General features: G+C 40.5%; 1 pseudogene across 1 annotated transcript; it reads right to left on the bottom strand.

The window, feature by feature from the left end:
• Positions 1 to 4,524: 4,524 nt before the first annotated feature.
• Positions 4,525 to 7,568, bottom strand: LOC103724073 (pentatricopeptide repeat-containing protein At1g71490 pseudogene; annotated as a pseudogene). Its single transcript, XR_015971166.1, has one exon. The product of XR_015971166.1 is annotated as a pentatricopeptide repeat-containing protein At1g71490 pseudogene (transcript).
• Positions 7,569 to 8,483: the final 915 nt, after the last annotated feature.

The following is an 8,483-nucleotide window of genomic DNA, read 5'->3' as shown; positions in this document are numbered from 1 at the left end:
TTATTTATTGATGGAAATGTTTAGGTCTAACCTGTCCAAAATCATCGAACGCTATCAACTGGCGAATCGTCTTTGTTTCTTATTATTTTAATTTGATTAAAATTGTCAAATAGAAATTAATTTTGCTTTTATTGTTTTTAATGGGCTTAACTGAATTGCCTAGTGAAGTTTGATGGTCTAAGACAAAAGAGGCAAGTAGATCTTACACTCCTTATTATTTTTCAGAGACATTGCAGCACAGATCTATTGAGGCTGACCATAAGTCGATCGTGATGCTTGTAATTAGATTTGAATCCTTAGCCTAACGAGGACGTCAGGACTTAAATGGGAAGAGTATGTAAGGACTCTTACGGGCGTTTGTTTAGTACTACATCGGTTATTTTCTAGATAGATTTGGGATACTTATACAGGATTAAGAAACCCAAATAATACCTTCCAGCTAGCCTTTTTGGGTGAGGTCCTAAGTTGTTATAAATGGTATTAAAATAAACTCGGCCTATGGCCTATGTGGACTAGGAGACACTGCAGCACAGGTTTATAGATGCTGACCATGGGTCCATCGTGTGCTTGTGATTAGATTTGAATGGATTTAAATCCTTAGCCAGACGAGGACGTCAGGGCTTGAATGGGGGGAGTATGTGAGGACTCGTGCAGTTGTGTGTTTAGTCCCACATTGGTTATTCGCCATGGAGATCGATCTTGAGTACTTATACAGGACTAAGGAACCCAAAAAATACCTTCCGGTCAGTCTTTTTGGGTAAGGTCCTGGGTTGTGACAATACTTATCCTACATTTTAATCAAGCAATTGCTTTAAAGACGTTTTTAATAATTGCATTACCTTAACAATATTGTTAACTCTAGATATTTAATATATGTGTATATATGTATGTTACAATTATCATCCAAGCTCTTATAATTGCTTTTACTTAAAGCCAGGCAGATTTAGTGAAGTATATTAAGTAATATCTAATTTGCATACGGTAGTATCACGGCTTGAAAGTCTAGCATATGCATAGAACTAAAGTAGTTTTCAGATAAAAATGTAAGAAAACTGGGCTAGAGGAGGATAAATTACCTGTTATAACAAAAATTCTAGACAGATAGGTGCATGGACACGTGATGCGCCTGTGAGAATCGAAACTGGACCGAAATAGTTTGCTTTGAGTTGGATAACATGCATACTTATGGTTCCCTCCAAATTATCTTTTGGAGAGAGATGGGCAAAGACAGGAAGACTATCTTTAGCTTTGCTAAGAATAAAAGATGCCAATGAAGCAGAAACTAGCATCCACTGGACTAAGACCATAACATCTGCTGGTCTACCTATGTTTTTATAGATCTGCATACAATCTAAGCATTTAATCACAGTAAGAAATATTTGAGTACGAAGGGCAGATCAAGATTAAGGTCAATGGCAGGCAGTTGTTTTGTGGTCACATGTAAGAGATATCCCTAATTCTCATTGTACACAACCATAGTGAATAGAGAGAAGGTTTCTTTTGAGCGGATTTGATTTTAGGCAGCATATCTAGGTCAGGGAAGGTGGATTTCAGTCTTCTCTCCAAGAATTTCCTAAGCTGCTTGTTCCCCTGAGAATCTCCGATCTCCAATATAGCTGAAAACCTTTCAATCAGCACATCAGTCAATTTAATCAAGTTGTAAGTTGATTCAAGGTACTAAATTAATATAATAGATAAACCAAGGAATGCTAAACCGATCCAAACCACACAGTTCGGAACATAGCGAATTGAATTGACATGGTATTTCGTTGATTTAGTGTTTCAGCTTGGTAAAATATCCGAACCAAGTGGAACCACCATGTTCCATTCAGTTCATAGCAATGTGGGGTGGTTTAGACCCCTTATTAGTTTTGTGTCCCTTTTCTCTTCTTCTCTCTTTATTTTTTTTCCTTTCCTCCTTCCTTTTTTTTTTATTCTCTCTTTTCTTCCTTCTTTCTTTCTTTTTTTTCTTCTTTTTCTTTCCTTTTTTTTGCTACTTCTTTTCTTCTTTTTTCTTTCAGTTTTTTAACTTTCCTTTTTAACTTTCTTCTTCTTTCCTTTCCATTTTGTTTCTTTTTACCGGAATCCATTGTTTCTTGTAAGTCCCAAATCAGCATGTCTAGCAACCCCGTCGAATTAGACGAACCCGGATCGAGGCTAAATGACACAAGATTTGGCTTAATTGGCCAATATGAGAGTTAGTGTGAAAGTTGTGCACATTTCTCAGAGGAGCTTCTAAAAAAAAAAGGGAGGCATGGTGTTGAGAAACACCACCTGAATACCTGGAGCACTAATGAGGATAAAAACAAAACTTCAATGGGCACAAGAAATTGCCTAGGTTTCAAATCAGGCTAATAGATATGGTACCATGTACATCCTATCACCCTTCTGACTGTAGATCAATGAGATACAGAGGGCATTGTTTACATCATATTCAGACCTATGACTGCAGTCTCTAGACCAATCAACTATAGGTTTTGGAAGGTCACCTAATATAAACCAAGTAATAGCGGAGCGAATCTTTAAAAATGTCATCTTGTTTAACTTGAGCAGTCAGAGGTTTATGTCATCGGAAGACTGAGTACCAGGAAATAGACCGAATACCAGGATATGAGCTCATCCTCATGGAGACTGCTAGGGTGTGGACCAAGGAGATGTGAGCTATCAGCCTTCGATGAGGCTCTTAGTGGAGCAGAACCCTACGAAAATGGTTTGCTAGCACTTATCACTACCAGAACATGGGAGAAGTGAGAGCACTAGCAAGGAAATGGGAGTAGTCGAAGAAATGCTAATTGTCATGTATAACAATAAATGAAAGTGATCCACACGGCGTAAACTAGCAAGGACTAAAATCAGAACAAAAGATTAACACCTATCCCAATGATTAAGCCCTTTATCAATACCAAATTGTAACAATATTTTATGGTCTTCTTCTGCACAAAGTGAGAATAGAAACTTCTGTTTCCTTTATGTTAATGACAATTTATTTATAAGCAAGTTTTCATATTCATTCTCTTTAAACTCTCGTAATTTAGTTTCCCTTAGCAGCAACATCATAATAGTGAAAGTTCTTGAAGGTTCTTGGTAGCGGCACCCACATTTAATATATACATCTCAACCTACATACTTTTTGGTGAAAAATCAGTTCCATAACTGCACATTCATCTAGCCAAACCATCTGTTCTTTTTCTTGTTTCGGAGGGAAACAATACCTAGGTAGAGAAAAAATTGAACAAAGAGTGCTATCATGTTAAAAGTACTTTGAATATCCATAAATCTTAATTGGGTACTTTAAACAGTAGCCAAGGCTTGATTAGATAATTAAAAATATGCTATAATATTCTTAAAAATCCAAAAACTTCAAAATAATTCAGCAAATAAAAATAAAAAAAATCAAAAGATGCTACACCAGTACCAAACTGGTATGGAATTATGTATCATCTCAGTACAATACGATTTGATACCATGCCGTACCAGTCAAGTACCTGTATATTAAGAGAAACTATCGTCAAAGGGAGATGGCTAATTAAATTAAATGTGCCAACTAGACGTGTTCATGGGCTAAATTTCCCACTCGGGCTGCTCAAGTCCGAAGCATTCTGGAAGGATTAATCCTGGTGGGCCAGGTCGGGTCAGCCCAAGGCCCAAGTAAGTACCAGGCTTTTACCTGCAAAATAGTCCCGAAGGCCAGACCAGGCCGAGCCCGGGTCTGGATAATTTTGGTCATACCTTGGGTGAGCCCAGCACGATCTTGGTCCGGCTCACCCACAGGTCTAGTGCCAACTAACGAAGTTATTCAAGTTACTCAAGGAAGTAAATCACTTAATCCACACATCTGCAAATAGAACGTGATGCTTAATAATGAAAGACTCGTGATGCATGAGAAAACATTTCAAAATTGATAACCTTTAGCATGTGCCCTGAGAAACATGACAATGATCATCAAATCCATAATTTGTCATATACCAAAGGACGTCTATCTCATCTTGAGATAACTTTGCTGTAATTCATTAACCACAGAAGAAAGCATGTCAGGAGTTACAAATCATATCCAAGCTGAAAAGTCACAGCTAGTCATTGAAAACCCATAAACGATGAAACACCTGTGCCCAGCAGGAGGAGGATTGCTTATGATTTTGCACAGGTTTCACAGCAAGCTCTCATGCCATAAAAAGGGAATTATGCTTAGATGATCCTGTCAGATGGATGAAACATGTAACCGGTATGAATCACAAGTGCACGTATACAAACCATATGGGTGTTACACCCATATCAACAGGATGGATGTTCTTTGCAAATCATAAATATTCAAAAATGCCATATACAACCATTTATCCATGTATTCAACCCATTGGCACCGGATTAAAATCCTAGCCTGTATTCAAGACAGCATAGACAAATATAACATTAGTCTAATTCCACATTAGCATGTACAGCAAAATATATTTTTCATCAAAGTGAATCACAGTAGATTCACTTGGAATCAAGTTCTATCAATTTGATTTCACCATCTGATCATGAAAGTTGATACCAGAGCCTGAATGGCCAGAATAATTAATTATTCAGAATGAGCAAGCTGAAGCATACAACCATACTCTGCCAATAAAATTCACTCTAACGATGGCTACATATACAATACAAGTCAAGAACCTTATGAGGAACAAATACAAACTGCTGTAAAACGAAAGGGCAAAGCAATTTCACCTGAACAAAAAATGGCTATCCACCTAAATATTGTATATATAAGACCACAGATTGTGAAGAACTTAGCCAGCCTAATATTCCTTCTCAGTTGCACAAAAACTATCTTGCTAATGCTACAGTAAAATATCTTGACTTAATGAACAACTACAACCAATCCAAATAAGAATAGTGCAGAATCAACTTTCCAAATTGCCAAAATTTCATTGGGTCAACAGCAAGAAGCAGCAATCAAGTTCATCGACAAGTATTTTTCAGTAGCTCCAGCCATGTCCATCCTCCGCTCCAATACCTTGCTCCTCATAAAGGTTTATATCACTATCTTCAAAGGATAAGTTTACTTCCTTGAATCCTTTATGTGCAAAGAGCCACCATTCGACAGCATGAGATAAACATGATTATGCAACTTGGACATTCAAAAATCTTATCAAAGAAGCATAAATTTCATAATATTTTGGTCACTCTGCCCACTCTACCTATTACCCAATTGCTTCATCAAACCATATCTCAAAGAGACACCATTTGACAGCATGAGATAAACATGATTATGCAACTTGGACATTCAAAAATCTTATCAAAGAAGCACAAATTTCTTAATATTTTGGTCACTCTGCCCACTCTACCTATTACCCAATTGCTTCATCATACCCTATCTCCTCAATACCAAAGTATCCAGCATCCCTCATTTGATCAGCCAAACCCCCCAACAAGAAACTGATACTATTTACCCGCTCTTTTGATGTACTATCTACCTGGAAAGGATATAAGTTATTCCCCAAATCCAGCCATGAACAACTTGGAGCTTTCTGAATACCCATATCCCTCATCAGTATCCTCACCTTAGCTAGCTTTTGCCAACACCTGGCGGATGCGTACATATTAGCAATCAAAACATAGTGACTGGGATTATCAGACTTCATCTCTAAGAGCTTCTTTGCAAACCTTTCCCCGATCTTTATGTTCCCATGTACCCGACATGCCTCAACAAGCGTGGCCAGCATGGCAGCACTTGGCTGGAGTGGCATTTGATCAATTATCTCTTCTGCCTTCCTTAACAGGCCTGCCCGTCCATATAGATCAACCATGCAAGAGTAATGCTCTAATTGTGCTACAATGCCATATAAGCCAACCATCCTGCCAAAGAGCATTTGCCCTTGGGTTACAAGTCCAGAATGGCTACAAGCTGAGAGGACGGCCACCATTGTTATGTGGTCTGGTTCAATTCCACAGTCAATCATCTCGTTGAAAAGCTTCAAAGAAGTGATCCCCTTTCCCTGCAATCCATAACCTACAATCAATGAAGTGTAGGAGATTTTATCATGGCCTTTCATAAAGTTGAAGACTCTTTGGGCTGCTGACATCCTTCCTAACTTTGAGTACATGTCAACTAGAGAGTTCCATAATGACTGGTAGCCCTCAAACCCCAGTTTTGCAACATAACAGTGGAGTTCCTGCCCGTACCGGAGGTTCGCGACACGGGCACAAAGGGAAAGGACAGTTATAACCGTAACATAGTTTGGCCATATCCTACAACCAATCATTTCTCGGAAAAGTAAACAAGCTTCCTCAGTTTGGTTAGTGTGCACAAATCCTGCGATCATGGCATTCCATGTAACTAAACTCCGAGTTGCACTTGTTCGGAACAAAATGTAAGCATCACCTGTGTTCTTACATCTAGAGTACATTGTGACCAAAGTGTTCTTGACATTCTCAAGCTTGTCACAATGGAAGCGAATGGCCAATCCATGAATCTCCTTCCCCACCCTCACAGATCCAAGTCTAGAGCAAGCCTTCAAACCAATAACCAAAGTTACACAATCTTCAGCTGACCCCCTTATCCTCATCTGGGAGATTAATCTAAGCACTTCCATAAAATTACTCATTTGCAGATTCCCCGCAATGATAGTATTCCAAGTCACAATGTTTACTTCTGATGCCTCCGGCATCCGCTCCAGTAATTGAAAAGCCTCCTCCCACATTCCCTTTGATGCATACCCTGAAATCATGGAATTCCAGGTAACAACATCCCTCTCAGCCATTCCGTCAAACACTTTCCTTGCAATCTCCAACGCTCCACACTTGACATACAACGCAACCAAAGCATTCCAAACATACAAATCCCATTCCAAACCGCTGCCATCTATGCTTCTATGTATGTCCCTCCCTAATTCCAACTCCCTCATTTCACCACAAGCCTTCAGAACAGCCGAGTAGGTAAACTTATCGACCCTCACGCCCCTCTCAACCATCTGTTTGTACGCCAATATCGCATCTTCCCAACACCCACTGCGCACATAGGCGGAAAGAAGCAGGTTCCACGGCAAAGTTTGCATTTTTATCGCTCCTTCGACCACGGCGCGGGCGTCAGCGAGGAGGTCGAAGGCGGAATACAAGGAGGTCAGCTTGAAAACCAAGTGAAGGTTCTCGGAGAGGCCGAGCAAGAGGACGAGGGCATGGAGCTGCTGGCCCTGAGGAAGGGATCTCCGGGCGATGGAGCAGGAGAGCAGGGAGGTGAGAGGGCGGACGAGGAAGCGTCGGGATGAGGAGTGGAAGCGAAGGAGGAGGGAGAAGGCGGCGAAGGCCTCGGAGATATGGCCATGGGCGGAGAGGGAGTTGATGGAGTCAATGAGCGGAGTTGCGGGAGATGATGGTGGTTTTAATTTGTCTATCTCTTTCTCTGATGGTGTTGTTGATGGTGCGGAGGAGAGCAGGGATCTCCTCCAAGATATCGGGAAGCACTTCCGGATTTGGGGGAGGTTCTTCTTTGGGATGAGAGGGGGAGAGGGCATCAAGGCCTCTCCTTCCAATGAAATTAACATTAAGATCACAACCATCCATTGATACAGTTTTAATAAGCTCCAAGGAGGTGAGCTGCATTTAACCGAGGTGATCATCCCCATGTTTGTACTGCTTGTATCATAGTTTAATTGAAAAAAAACTACAGCAACATTCTATTTAACTTTTTACGATTTATATTTACATTTTTTTTTAAAATTAGACTCTAATACATTTTCCGGTTGTTGCAATATAGCTTGGTTGTTCCTTTGAGCTCTGACACCGCTAACAACACAAATAACTAAATTATTCTTAAAAAAATCTAATTTATGAAATATTTTCTTAATTTATTAAATATTTTTTTTTAATTTAATAGAGCTTATGGAAGAAGAGTGAGCAGCAGCGCTTCCTCTTTCGAGGCGGCGGTGCGCTACCTCCTTTATCATCAGCAATCGAGATGCTAGAACCCTAAAAGTCCGCAAACTCTACGAGGCTATCAACCTCTCCGCTGCCTCCCTTCTCTTCGTCGTCTGTCTCTCACTCCCACTCTCTTGTTAGATTTTTTGGTTAAATTAATGATTAAAAGTTTTCATACTTAAAATATATATGTTATACATATATGTTAACAAGGGAGTATGGCTTGGTGGTTGGTGCGTTGTTTGGGTGGGGATGAGATGACATGTTCGATTCCCCATTCCCTCCTTTTTATTTCTATTACGTAAAGCACGGTTCTCCCTGCCTCTGCTCGTCCGAGGCTCCTTGCGCATGTGCTTGTCCGAGCCGAGGTTCTTTGTGCCTGTGCTTGTCCGACCCGAGGTTCTTTGCGGCCGAGCTGTGCCTGTCCGAGCCGAGGTTCTTTGCGCATGTGCTTGTGCTCGCTGGGCACTGCCCCTGCTCGTCCGAGGCTCTTTGCGCCTGTGCCTGTGCCCTGCTCGGCCCTGTACCTACCTACCTCATCCGAAGCGCGAAGAGCCGAGGTTGTATTTCATTCGTGCTCCTCCAAGAGG

Source organism: Phoenix dactylifera, chromosome 11, assembly GCF_051530095.1.
Source record: "Phoenix dactylifera cultivar Ajwa chromosome 11, Ajwa_hap1_PhDact_Kaust_v1.1, whole genome shotgun sequence".
Lineage (NCBI taxonomy): Eukaryota > Viridiplantae > Streptophyta > Magnoliopsida > Arecales > Arecaceae > Phoenix > Phoenix dactylifera.
This window is presented reverse-complemented; position numbering and strand designations above follow the sequence as displayed.